At 43.1% G+C, this 13,691-nt stretch overlaps 1 pseudogene; it reads left to right on the top strand.

Annotated features, from left to right (window-relative positions):
- Window position 1: 1 nt before the first annotated feature.
- Window positions 2-13,691, top strand: part of LOC121832929 — a 44,152-nt pseudogene continuing 30,462 nt past the window's right edge.

Below are 13,691 nucleotides of genomic sequence, written 5' to 3'. Positions count from 1 at the left end.
GATGGCCAATATCAAAAGCTCTTCGAATGAGCATACATTGTCGCACTGCAGCAAGCGGGATATCCAGAACAAATTACAAAGGTGAGATTCATGTTTACATTATTTCATTCTTCGAATAACCTATCAAAACACGCTGTAATAACCCTTACACCTGATGCATTTTCTGCTAAGTTAATATGATTTAAATAATTGTTTCATCTATTGAGCGTTTTCAAGAGTGTGATTGTGCCTTCGAAATTTTCTTTGGTATCTACTCCTTCTGGGGCCTAACGGGGCCTGAAGTGTTCTGAAATGAACAAAATGGAAAAGTTGCTTCTTTGTAAATGTATATTATTAGTACTTCGAGCGAGACAACAAACGGCTAAATTCAGAGCAGAGTGGAAATCTTTACACACGCAGTATACCTCTATGAAAAGCAGATGCTCCGTTGAAAGGAAAGAGCACCATGAAAGGGACCGTCCTATAGGTCGTGCCATGCGGATTGCGGTTCCTTGAAGCCCATGATCAATCTGTGGTTAAATTAATGGCGCCAGCCCCCGCCTGCGAAAAATTTATGTAGAGGTCTAAAATAACTGGAAACAAGAACGGTACGATACAAAACAATATTTTGATACTAGGAAATTTTAGAAAACCGTCACCGTGTTTCGGGTACCGCACTACCGGAGCCTTTGAAGCATGCTTTTTAGCGCTCCCCGCGTGACCACGTATACGCGTTTTAAAAGCATGTTTCAAAGGCTCCGGTAGTGCGGTAGCCGGAATGCGGTAACGGTTTGCTAAAAGTTCATATTGTCCGCCAAGAACAAAGTCCTACCACGATAATTTAAGCGAGGAAACAAAAACAAATAGCGACTGTTTGCCATGAAGGTTCTCAGCGTTTTTAAACTCGGGGTTCACGAGGTTCGTGCCACGCGCTTTTTGGAACCGTGAGATCCTCTTTTTAATTTCTCCATCTACGAGCCTGTGGTCGCAACATGCCCCACAAATATCTCTCCCTCTCCACCCCCCCCTTCCCCACCTTTAACAAGGCGCATTAATGAGCGATCCGAAATAAAAATATAGTTCATTTTCGATAGAAACAAAACTAGTAGAGCGGTACAAGAGCTTTAGTGTTCGTGGTGTCAATGAACACGTACTGGATTATTGTGGAACGGTTTGTCACAAAAAATTGGGTGTGCGTATCTTTACACAGGCTAGAACTTAGTCTGCCTCAACGGGCGACTTTTCTCCCAGCTGTAGATCAGACATTTAGCCATTGCAGTACAACCGCTAGCCTGGGGTTTTTAACGTGCACCACGCAGTAGTGATACACGATCACACGCTAGTACGATGCTCATCCAAATCATAACCGGCAAATGGGGGGTTGAACCCAGGATCCCTGGGTTCTGCAGCGCGAGATTTCCCTCCACGTGCTTCGAGCTGGTGTGGGCTAGATCACTCGGCCACGGATCCCCATGTTTGTCCCACCGGTTTGTCACAAAGTTGAGATGTTCAGAGGTAAATTCGAGAGATAGGCCGGTTTGAAGCGCTGAGGGTGCGGGGTGCCCAGCAATATTTCATTTCATTTCATTTATTTACCTCAAGGGCGTCTTTTGAGGACGCATTACATGAGGGGGGGTGGCAATAAATGGGAATACAATATAAAACATAACGTAAGAACACTAACACAACCACATCTCGTCTAACCACAAAATAAAACAAGATATATATATATATATATATATATATATATATATATATACACAAACAGACGTTCCCTACTCATTGAACAAAAGCACGCACATTTCTTCAAACGCTGTAATATCTGAGTTGGTTACAAGATGATCTGGCAAGTTATTCCATTCTGTAATACATAATATTAAGGGAGAAAACATGAATGAGTTATTATGGGAGCGGTATTGAAAGAGTTTACATGTGTTGTCGTTTCGAGGAAAAATATAATGGGCTTTTTGACAATAAATATTTCTGAACTGTGAATTACTATGGTAAACTTGATGGAAGAAACACACGCGTTTAATTTTGCGCCGTGTGGCTAATGAAGCGAGACCAAGTCTCGCTTTTAAGGCGGAGACACTACTTTGTGGAGAGTAATGGTTTAGGATGAACCGAGTAGCTTTGTTTTGAATGGATTCTAGGTTTGATGTTAGATAATTTTGATGTGGATTCCACACAACGCTTGCGTATTCAAGTTTGGGTCGAATCATTGTTTTATAGGCGAGTAATTGTGTCGCAGCAGGGGCCAGATAGAGGTTCCACCTCAAGAAACCTAATGATCTCGTTGAGCTGGCGATTATGTTGTCGATATGTTCATTCCACGATAATGTTTCAGAAATATGGACACCCAAGTATTTGTATAATGAGACACTTTTTAATTGTTGTGACAGTAATGAATATTCGCCAGATGATTTGGTCGAGTTGGTGGTGACGGTCATTTGTTTGCATTTTCCGGGGTTAATATTCATCTGCCAATGGGTGCACCAGGAGCTTATGGTGTCGAGATCGTTTTGAAGAATGTAATGATCTGTTGGGTCAGTAATTTTTCTGTATACAACACAGTCATCGGCAAATAGCCGGATAGTCGAGTTAATTGAGGAGGGAAGATCATTAATATAGATAAGGAAAAGAAGGGGGCCGAGGACGCTGCCTTGGGGAACACCGGAAGTTACTGCGACTGATGCTGATGAAGAACTGTTGACTGAAACTGACTGCTCTCTGTCTGTTAGAAACGAAGCTATCCAACTGATGACTGAAGAATGGATGTGGAGGAGAGAAAGTTTAAGAAGTAGTCGTTGGTGCGGTACGGTATCGAAAGCTTTCGAAAAATCAATAAAAATAACGTCGGTTTCTGCTGAGGAATGATAATTAAAGTGAAGATCCGTGGTAAATTCAAATAGTTGGCTGATACATGAATGATGTTTTCTAAAACCATGCTGGTTGGGGGAAAAAAGTCGCAATGGTCCAGGTATGAAATGATGTGAGTGTAAAGTACATGTTCCATGAGCTTGCAGGGTACACTAGTCAACGAGATGGGACGGTAGTTAGATGGATTTGATTTGTTGCCCGATTTGAAGATGGGTCTAACTTGGGAGAAACGCCAATCGTATGGTACCTCACCAGAATTCAGACTTTGTTGAAAGAGTATGCTCAGTATGTTGGATGCTGAATGATCAATTAGTTTAAGAAATTTGGCCGATATCCCATCGTTCCCAGGAGCGCTATTGGAGGACAAGTTTGAGATAGTTTTAAGAATTCCTTCAGGAGTGAAAATAATTGGAGGCATCAACGCTTCATGAAAAGTTGGGCAGTATGGGGGGAGTGGAAAGATTTCGTGCGTAAAAATGCTGGCGAAGAATGAATTCAATGAATCGGCAGCCTGGTCATCACGGAGTGTTTCACCTTGGTCATTTTTGAACACTGGGCAATCTCTAGATTCTTTTGGATTTATTATCTTCCAGAATCGCTTGGGGTCTGTAGATAAGATCTGTGGCAAAGTCACCGAAAAGAAAACTTTTTTTGCTTTCTTTACTTCGCTTTTACACAATTTTGTGAAGGAGTGGTATGATGACCAAACATCAAAATTATTTCTTTTTTTTTTTTGCATTTGCGAATAATCTTTTCTTTTTATTTAACATACATTTTAAATTGTTATTAAACCAGGGAGATGTGCGATCACAACGAACTGAAGTTTTGGGAACAAATTTTTTGAGTAGTTTCATGAAAGTATTTTTAATGAGTACCCAGTTTTCACTTGCGGATCGGTCACAATTTGACGAAACGTAATACCTTTCAAAGTTCGTTATGGCTATTGTGAGTCCTTCAACATTGGTTCGTGAAAATGCGAATATCTTTTTCGGCGTATTTTCGGAGCGCGTTACTCCTAATGATGTTTCGATTTGAATCAAAGCATGATCACTTATATGCTCCATGATAGTGACGGACGTCACACATTCGGGTTTATTAGTGAAAAACAGATCTAATATCGCGTCACGACGGGTTGCCGAGGTGATAATTTGTTGGAGACCATACACACCAGTTCTAGAAAGGAACTCTGTACACTGTCGAGAGTTTGCGCAGTCAGGGAGGGGCATTAGCGTTGACCAGTTTATTTCGGGATAATTAAAATCGCCACCAAGAAAGAAGTGGTCAGTAGGAAATTCCTTGGTGACAGTTCCAAGGGCATGGTACAATGAGATGTTGAAATCTGAGCGATTAAAATGGGGTGGACGATAACAAACACCTACTATGACACAGCGAAAATCCAGTTTAATACGAATCCACAAAATTTCAAGATCAGAAGAACATTCTACTTGCGAGCATGACATAGGTTTTTTGACAGCGATGATTACGCCACCGCCTCTAGCCAGCAGTCTATCTTTACGAAAAATATTGTACGATCTGTTTAAAATGAGCTCATCATTTCTTATATCGGTAGTTAACCACGTTTCCGTTCCAAGAATGACGTCTGGCTGGCTAGAGCAAGTGACGTTCTCAAGTTCATCCTGTTTTGACAAAATGCTTCCAAAATTTGCGACAAAAAAAGAAAGGTTAAGAGAGACAGCGCGATTTGGACGTTGTTGGTTTACAGCGAGTCAGTTGTTTGATGTTCCATCTTGGTGAGGCGCACGAAGCAGAACAACTGAGTTACTAGCTGCATCGTAAACATATGTCGCTGTTCCGGAATGTAGTTTATTGTAACTAATCTTATATTTTGCACCACTATTTCTTAATTGTTCAGCAAATTCCTACAAATTCTGCCTCGCAATGCGCACCCTATCAGAAAAGTCCTCCGATATCCTGATTTGTGGAGACACGTTCTTCAGTTTAAAACCATTTTTAAGAACCTCTTCTTTACTTTGATAGCGCAGGAATTTTACGATTATCGGTCGACTGGATCCTGGTCGTTTTCTACCCAATCGGTGAGCCCTTTCAAGTTCGCCCATTTCCATGCCAAGTATTTCTCGGGCGAAGCCAGTGACGATGGTTTTAGCATCGTTCCATGACTCATTTTCTATTTCGGGTAAGCCTTTGAATATTAGATTGTTTCGTCTCATTCTGTTCTCCATGTCGTCGACAACGCTACTTATTCCAGACAGGTGGTCCCGAAAAGAAACCGAATCGCATTTAATACTATGTACCGTTGCTTCAACGGTGCTCAAATTCACCTGCATATTTGTGATTTCGTGCGCTTTGAGGTCAAGATTTGTTACCCGGACTCCAAGAGCAGCGATGCCGCTGTTGATTTGGTCCAACTTAACAGAATTTTCAAGCTGAATCTGGGTGGACGCCGTAACCAAACTCTCAACAGTTCTTTGCAGCTTATCAATTTTTTCGGCATTCGTGGTGGGTCCGGGGTTAACTTCGACGTCACCGGCAGAGGTCAAAAGCATGAACATGACAATAGCCACAGTTAGCAACTTCACTGACCCGAACATGCCTCTGACATGAAGGCGTAGAGCCTTTGTGTGTAGAAGCGAGGTCGTTCTCTTTCTAGGTACAAAGCGGCCGATACGGGCTCGGTAGGTAACTATGTCAACGGCCATCACAACAACCAGGCGTTAAAACAGTAACACAATTTGGGGGATTCACAGCCACTACAAAGTAGAACAGAATCTCGCACAGGAAGCTTAGCGCTCACCTGGAACGATATCGACGGTGTAAGCGTGACAGTGTCAGGGCCGTGAATCCCACGCTGGTCTTCGCTGCGCTGGCTTATGTAGTCCCGATGCTTGCTGCAACGACGCCCGTAGCACGTGTCTGGTCACGAGGTTGGCCGACTCGCTGAGTCAGGCTGGTCCAGGCGGTGTTTTCTTCGGAAGCGGTGAGTGGGCCAATCGTAGACACCAACTTCTGAGCAGCCCGTTCACGGAAAGTCTGGAACGTTATCGACGGTGTAAGCGTGACAGTGTCAGGGCCGTGAATCCCACGCTGGTCTTCGCTGCGCTGGCTTATGTAGTCCCGATGCTTGCTGCAACGACGCCCGTAGCACGTGTCTGGTCACGGGGTTGGCCGACTCGCTGAGTCAGGCTGGTCCAGGCGGTGTTTTCTTCGGAATGTTGCGCATTGTCGTTTAGTGCAACTTCCTACTTTTAAAACAAGCAGAAGTTGGGTTGGGATTAACTAAACGCATATATATTCGTAAGCATGGTGTTCCGAATGGTTCCCTTGGCGTGCGAGCACGAGCAGCATACACATGAAAGTAGCGTAGCGGTGATAGCACTTGCTCCAATGAGCATAGATCTGGTGGTGGTCGGATTCCCTACTTGCAGTCGTGTATCAGGGAAAAGTTTAACAGAAAATAGGAGATACGGGTGATCTGTCAACGTCCTCAATGTAGTCCGAACGTCTGCTGACCGCGTGATCTATATTCGTCGTGCTATGTACGATTAATGACTACATTAAAAGTACTGACGTAATTATGACGGATGGAATAGTTTCCGACTAAAGTTATTTAGAGTTCTCAACCGCCCATAAATCAATGTCCCCGAAAGGGCGACAGAAGGCTTCAAAGAAGCTGCCGCGTGAAAGCCCTCGGATACAGCAGTGTTTGACTGGGGGCTTAAAGGGGCCCTTCAAGGACTTTTTTACTGGTTTTTAATTTGCACCGAACTTGAGCGCACTGAAAGTAGTAACTTTGTGAAACTTTTCTTTTCTCGAAATTCGCTTTATTTTAAAAGTTATAGGCAAATTAAAATTACAAAAACAAGCAAAAAATAACCTTCCTCATGACGTCCTTGGTTGCTTGAGTGGCCGTGAACTAGAGGAGGGGTAGTGAGCTCAGCGAGCGCTCACGGCTGCCACATTCCGTGACGACAACGCGAGAGAGCGCCACCAAAGCATGTTCTGGATAGGCTGTATGAAGCGAGCAGCCAGAGCGGCTTTCATTACGTTTGCTGCGCGATTAAACACTAATTCGGCGTGACACTTCATTGGCCACAAACGACAGCAAAAGCAAGGTAAAGATCACTTCAGAACGGGAGCCACTTCGCGCTGCCTTACCTCCAAAAGGCCAAACCGCAAGCCAAAGCTGCTCGCAGAAGGCCTTCGGAACGCTCGGAGCCGGTCGGATCCTCCTGTTGATACGATCGCAGCGCCGCCGCGCACATCCGGGACCTTTCCGTGTCCGCGCCTGATTTCACTACTCCTTTCTAGTATGCGCCACCTTTTCCACCGCTTGGTGGCGGGTATGTCGACGGGTCATTTCTTCTTTCCGTACTTTATGAACTGCATTCATTTCTTTTCTGATCTAAAAATACTGAACAAAAACTACTTTTATAAATAATTGAAACGGTTCGCGCCACTTATGTTTTATCTTTCGACTAAAAAGAAGCTTTCAGCGGCTCTGACCAGTAGTAAGCCCAGGACCAAAGACGTCACATTTTGCTCGTTTTCGGTACCGTGGGTCGCCCTCGTCGGTGGAGGAGGTTTCCGCGTCGTCCGGTTAAAATATGACGCACTGATATTTAGTTACTCTCTCTGTGCTCTCTGGCTTGCCCGAACTTCAAGAGACGTGGAAACCGCAAAAAAGGGTAGACATTTAAATATGATTGCAGGGCCCCTTTAAGCTGATACACGATTACTAGCTGGCGCGCCGATGAAAGGACGCAACGCTTGCTTGCTTTGACAACTGGAAGTAGCAGCCCAGCATAAGCCAAAAGAACCTTTTTAAAACCCCACCAAGCAACTCTGGCGGTCGCCTTTTCTCTGGCACAAAATGTGCGATTGAATCCGGGTCCTCGCCGAACACTAACGTAGCACTCGCTCTCGATAAGCGTAAAGCCGAGTTCACCCTGTAATCTGTTGCACCCCGTGTCTATAATGCACTCAAAGTACGTGATGAAACTTTGGACTCGGATATCCGGCGTAATAACTGCTAGATGGCGCAAGCTTTTGAAAGCGTATCTTTATTTCTTTCTTTATTTATTTGTTACCGCAATCGTGTTAGGAAGCTCGTGTCGCAGAACAACCGGCGTCGGTGGCCTTACGAGAAAAGCCGGAGCTGGTGGCGTGCCACGAAAATCCTGATTGGTCAATAGGGTGACGACGTCACAGCCAAATCACCTCGCGCGGGAATTTCAAACCACCCACAACGCCCACGTGAAACGTAACATCACGCGTGACATGTTTAAAAAACGTGGCATGTAATGCGAATTAAAGGTCGCCACAGGCCTGAAATGTTTTCATACAACAAATTAAGCCGTTTGCCTTAAAATTGACGAATTTTAGGCAGGATTCGAACCCACGGCCCTTCGGTTGCGGGTCAGAGACGGTAATGACTAGGACACGCAAAGCACGTTTTCTTTCTTTATCGCAAAACACGCACATGTCAAGTCCCTTAAAAACCTCAGCGGGTCGTTTATAGCCCATGTTAAAACTCTAGCATAACAAGCAGACTGACAAATGTTGGCCACGTAAGGCACGCTTGCACGGCTTGAGAACGAGAGGGAGTTTATATGTTTATATGCTTCGCCATCGCGTTCCACTCTTAGATAATAATAATAATAATACTTTATTTACTGAAAAGAAATATTTTACACAAGATAGCGTACTGGCCCACGAAAGCAGAAATGCTCGTGTGTGGGTCCAGGCAGCCAACAAAACACTGCATACATCATTACACATAAGGAAGAACTGTGCACTATGCGAACGATATCAACCTTTTATCCACAGGTATTACCAGCGAGCGTTTGACACCATTTTTTGACTTTTAGTTTCACCGCGGGAATGGATGTTAAATTACTTAAAGTTTCAGGCAACGCGTTAAATAATGCAGGGATGTAATATTTCCTTTCTTTTTTACCATAATTTGTTAGAACTTTCGGCAACATAAATCTCTCTGTACGCCTTAGATTTCTTTTCTTAACCTCGTATTTGAAATCATTTTTATAATAATTACTTGTTATTGCTACATATTTATGAAATTGATCCAATGAGAGTATGCCAAGTGCCTTCATTTTTTCTTCCAGTTCTAAGCCATCATGGACTGAACCATATGAAACGTTATTCGCAATATGCTTTATGACCCTATCAATTCCCTTTCTTTTGTACCCTGAACAATTCCCGTATATCGTTATTTCATACCGTAAGATTGACTCCCCTAGAGCTCTGAAAATAGACTGTCGTAATTTTACACAGCATGCACTTTTTAGTTTGTATATATACGCGGATACTAAACGGAGCCTTCTAGTAATATGTTCTAACTGCTGTTTCCAAAGTACGTGCTCATCAAAAAATATACCTAAATATTTGACTGAAGACTCATATGTTAATGGCTTACATCTGCAGATTGATTGATCTTGCTCATGAAGGTGGAGATATATGTTTGTCTTAAGTTCAATGCGCTTATGAGGGTTACGGAAACATACTAGCTTAGTTTTTTTGGTATTTAGAGAAATTTCGTTACTTGAGAACCAATCTATTAATAAGTTTATCTCACTCTGAAAAAGAGGAACCGCTTGCTCGTAGTCATAATGTGGTAATAATAAAACGGTATCGTCGGCATACTGAAACATTCTAGACTGCAACGGTATTGATCCTAGGTCGTTTACATAAATATTAAAAAGCAAGGGGCCTAAGGTGCTGCCCTGCGGCACCCCACATTCGATTCTTACTTTTTCACTTGTGTTGTGACTAATTTTGACCATTTGAAATCGGTCTGTAAAGTAGTTTGTAAAAAATCGGTTAAAAGGACCTCTGAATCCGTGCTTTTCGAGTTTGCGTAATAGAATTTTGTGGTCGAGTGTGTCGAATGCTTTAGATAAATCCACAAACAAGGCAAGCGCTATCTTATTATTTTCAAGTGTCTCATGTACACAGTCGGAGAAATCTTCTAGTAGTGAAATCGTACTTCTTTGTTTTCGGAAGCCATACTGCACGTCATTTAATAACGAAAATTTGTCGCAAAATCCATTCATGCATTTTTGAACCCATTTCTCTAGGATGTGAGCGATCACAGGTAATATAGATATGGGTCTATAATTTCCAACTTCTTTCTTATTACCATTTTTATAAAGCGGCCTTACTATTGATACTTTTAGCCCTTCTGGAATTTCACCCGTTGTCAAGCAGCCGTTGATGATTTTAAGTAGCATTAGTTTTAACTTTGGATAGTTATACTTTAAATCCCGTACACAAATTTCATCTATCCCCGGTACCTTTGTAATTGACATTGAGTTGATAATATCGAACAATTCTTGTTCGTGTAGCTCTGCTAAGTGTGCCGAATTTAAGCAGCCGATCTGTTTAGCTGGATTTTTTTTCCACATGCGGCAATATATTCTGCTTTAAGGCTTTTACAGTACTAACAAAACTGCTATTGAAGGACTGCGCCAGTTCCGTGTAGTTTTCTATAGTGGGAAAATTATTTTTTATTGTATCGTCAATATTATTTTTTCTTTTTTTACCAATTAACTCATTTACGAGATCCCATGTTTTCCTTGAATTTCCTGCTGAAGCAAATTCGTTTAAGTAATGCTTCTTCTTCGACAATCGAATTCTAGCTGTTACTTTATTTCTGAGTGCACGAAATTCATTTTTAAGATTTTTATCACCGGGATTTTGCTTGCATCTTTGCCATAATTTCTCTTTTTGATGACATAGTTCTAAAATATCATCATTAATCCACATATTTTCTGGTTTTCTTTTTTTTATCTTTTTAATCGTGGAAGAGGTTTTATAAATCTCTTTAAATCTATTTACGAGCAAATTGTAAGTGGTGATATGATCATACATTCCCAATGAATTCCAATCATACGCGCTAATGAGACGGTCTATCTTTTTATCATCTAAGACTGTTTTAAGCACTGTACGGTTGGACGTGTAATTGGCTGGGTTTTCCACTAATACCGCAAGAGCTATACAATAATGATCCGCGACTTTTTGTTTAATCACTGCAGGAACTAATGTCACATTTCCAAGTCTAGTTATTATATGATCAATACATGACTTAGTTATTTTACAACCGTAATATTCTTCTCTCGTGTAATCTAGTATTACGTTCTCTAGACCAAAGGAAGAAAGAACATCTAAATAATTAGAAACTCCGTATTTTGTTTCGTCCGAAATATCAATATTGAAATCACCAGCTAGTAGAATATGAGGGTTGTTATCAAAATGGCGAAATAGGACAGAAAATTCCTCACAGAACATGTTTATGTTTAAATGAGGCGGTCGGTAAACCGCGCACACAATATATGAAGACGAAGATTTGTGAATCGAGACTGCGCAAACTTCTGCGTGGACCATAGATACGTTTATCCTATCTGAAAACCAATCATTTTTTACAAACATCAATAAACCACCTCCCCTTTTTTCTTCACGACACAGACAATATGAGTTGAAACCAGCCAACGTAAATTCCGAACACGCTTTTTCGTCCACGCTAATTTCGCTCAATATTAATACATCCAGCGATGCCAGTCTTCCAGATAATATAACTAAAAGTTCGTCCCAATGCCTGCGCAAGCTTCGGACATTTACATGCAGAAGGCTAAGCTCTACATTACTGCAGCTACTCTCCGTCTGCACTCGCGCCCTATAAAGGTCCCATTCGCGTATCGAGTCGAAAGTGCTCTCCATTGCTACGTTAGTTTAGTTAAATCTCTTTCACTTTCGATACGGATGGCACCAGCGCCTTCTTTCTGCCGTACGAAAATCTTGCCATTTCTCATCCACACAAACTTGTACGCCTTTGCCCTTGCACATTCCCTAGTTTGCCAAAGTAGACCTTTCAGTGTTTTGGTTAAATTCTCGTTAATGTAAATATTTTCATTTCTCAGTGTCACTCGCTTCGTCATCCACAGGTCCCTCGTTTTTCTTTCCGCAAACCTGATAAGAACCGGGGGTATTTTCCCTTCCCTCGACCTAAGTCGGTGGGCAGCCTCAATGTCCTCTGTGCCTGGTTGCGGAAGGTCGAGTTTGGCAGCTAGGTCTTTCAGAACGTCTAATACATTCTCGTTGGGTTGCTGTACGATTCCATGGATCTCTACGTTTTTTCGCCTGGAGTACTGTTCTGCGTTATCTACTGCTGTTTTCAGGTCTCGAATTTGAACATCCTGCTCCGCCACCCTTGCTTCTAGTTCGCCCGTCCTCTTTGTTAGTTCTGTTATTGTAACGCTTTGTGTGTCTAATCTTCGCAGAAGTTCATCATACTTTGCTGACAGGTTAGTGATGGCGGTGTCTATTGCGTCGACTGTTTTCCCGTGGTGATCTAACTTCGCCATTATAGTATCACCTTTACCAGTCTGAGTCTCCAACGCTTTTTCAATAAATTCTATTCTGCTCAAGACGTCCATGAGTCGCTTGCTAATGTCGTCATTTTGAGCTACTATCTTGTCCAGACTCCTCTCGCGAGTGCTCAGGGACGCAGGCTGTGTCGGCGACCCCCCATCTGGCGTCTGTTGGTCGTCAACCACGGTGGACTGACGGGCTGCATGGAGTGTGCATGTATTGCACTTCCATGCGGTACGCCTCTCTGGCGACAGAGCCATCAGAGCCTTTCTGGTCACACCTGAGCACTTTCCAGTATGATAGGCGTGCTGACACTCTGAACATGCCGCAACAATACCATCCAGCGGCAAAGACTTAAGACACGCGATGCATTCACTCTGCGCGGCCATGGCGGGCAAAATAGCGGGTAAAGGGGCAGACCAGCGAAATGCAATCTGTACACTCCCGCGGAATGCAGAAGGATGAATGCAAGCTTACCTAAAACCCAAAAAGGCACAGCTTAGTACTTGCTCAGTAGCATTTCGCTGGTCTGCGACGTGTTCCCTCGCGATCGGTGCTTAAGTAGACGGCGAATCCAGAGATGCTCGATGCACCCGTCTGAAGATAACAACGGCGCCCGCACCGCAGTCCGCCGAAACTTGCACGGCCCTGTACTGCCGATGACGGGGCAGTGACGCAATGATGTTGCGTAGCTTCCTTGATTCTCGCGACTTGCGCTGAGATGAAGGCTGGCGGCGGTAGGCCGGTCAGCTGCGATGCTTGCTGCCGTGTTTCGCCGCCTAAAACCCAAAAAGGCACAGCTTAGTACTTGCTCAGTAGCATTTCGCTGGTCTGCCTGATGCAAGCTTAAGCGTCCTGCAAGTTTCTTAATTACATTCAAAGTAAGAACATTGAAGAGGAGAGAGAGCTATAACATATTAACTACAAAAGTGCACATATTAGTAATACCACGTTGAAACAAAACAAGCAATATCAGATTACGTCATTGGTAGCAGATCCCAGACTCGTCCCAAGCGGTAAACACGCTGAAGGTCGACGGCAGAACGTGCGTCGTTGACGTGCGTCTTGGTTTCGCCGTGTGCTGGCATTGCGTTTGTTGTTAGACGCTGAAAAAGGCGCTTGCGTTGCGATGACGTGAACAGGAGATAGCCAGCAGTCGGTGGATTCACTAGTTTATAAAAGAAGTTATAATATGCACTAGATGTTCAGCTGGCCATTGTGTCCACGCGACTTTCTTTTTTAATATAAAACCGACAGAAACCATTTTACTTTTGCAATATATCTATCGTTTCGCCGTAACAAAGAAACAGCTTTGCCACTTGGATCGTAGCAAAGAATATCCAAGTTTACTGTTATTAAAAAAAGGTGTAATGGTTTTACTTGGAGTATTGTATTGCTGATCAGTGACTAGCGTTAGACTTGGCAACACTTCAAGCCCACCGGTATGGTTTAAAGCAGGGGTACAAAGA

Source organism: Ixodes scapularis, unplaced genomic scaffold (assembly GCF_016920785.2).
Source record: "Ixodes scapularis isolate PalLabHiFi unplaced genomic scaffold, ASM1692078v2 PGA_scaffold4__175_contigs__length_147842914, whole genome shotgun sequence".
NCBI classification, from domain to species: domain Eukaryota; kingdom Metazoa; phylum Arthropoda; class Arachnida; order Ixodida; family Ixodidae; genus Ixodes; species Ixodes scapularis.
This window is presented reverse-complemented; position numbering and strand designations above follow the sequence as displayed.